This window comes from Seriola lalandi, unplaced genomic scaffold, assembly GCF_002814215.2.
Source record: "Seriola lalandi dorsalis isolate HSWRI2012SDOR001 ecotype SW California unplaced genomic scaffold, Sedor1 jcf7180002054339, whole genome shotgun sequence".
Lineage (NCBI taxonomy): Eukaryota > Metazoa > Chordata > Actinopteri > Carangiformes > Carangidae > Seriola > Seriola lalandi.
The window spans coordinates 39,786-40,699 of NW_019524892.1; the positions used below are offsets into that span (position 1 = coordinate 39,786).

The 914-nt window shown below is 37.2% G+C and overlaps 1 non-coding gene across 1 annotated transcript; it reads left to right on the top strand.

The window, feature by feature from the left end:
- The first annotated feature begins 450 nt into the window (after positions 1-450).
- On the top strand, positions 451-538 carry trnar-ucu (transfer RNA arginine (anticodon UCU)). Its single transcript is given in 2 exon segments — positions 451-487; positions 503-538. It is a non-coding gene; the product is annotated as a tRNA-Arg (tRNA).
- Positions 539-914: the final 376 nt, after the last annotated feature.

Here is a 914-nt window from a genome sequence, read left to right on the forward strand (position 1 = left end):
AGCCGATAAATCACATGTGAGCTGAGACTCTACTGTGATTTTTCTTGTTGTCAGCGAATCTTGACCATCAAAGAATCTGTCCTGAGTCCGATGTGTCTGATTCCTCCTATAACAGTGAGAACACACACTGTCCTGCTGCCCCACGTCCTCACTAGAGCAATTAATCCACCGCTGAAAATAGTCCCCGACAAATTTCCTCCTGTTTGTTTGTTGAAAACTACAATTACTGAGTCTTTTTTTTTTTCAATATAAAGTTTGTATTTGTGAAGCAGCCAATTAGGTTGGAGCTGAGCCACAGATGGAGGAGGACTTTTACTTTGGTTTTACCTGAAATCATTACCTTTACTTTGAAAACCACAGTCTTGTGTTGTTTACCCTTCTGATTGGTGGCTCCATGCCTTTATGTTAAAGGGAAAGTTCAGCTTATTTTTTTGGTGTAACTGCACATGTGGCTCCGTGGCGCAATGGATAGCGCATTGGACTTCTAGGCACAGAGGAAGAGATTCAAAGGTTGTGGGTTCGAGTCCCACCGGAGTCGCTTTAGTGTTGCTTTGGATAAAATTTCTGCCAAATGTAAAATATGTATATGCCATCCATTAAAGAGACTGGGATCAGGGCGGTGGAGATATATATAGGTCAAATGACTGGCAGCAGCGGCTGCCAAACAAAAACATTTGAAATTAAAGTAAAATATGCTAATTCAAATAAAGTGTAAAATCAATACATTTACAGAAAGTTTCATTAATATTTCTACAGAAAAAACTGTTATTTTACAGATTTCTCTTAAATTATTATGATCAAACTCCTTCAATAAAGTCACGCCACTAAAGTTTCTGCAGAGAAACTTTTTCCCAATAATAAAATTAAGTGTCATTCAATGAAATATTAACACATGTTTAATATTGTAAAGTAAT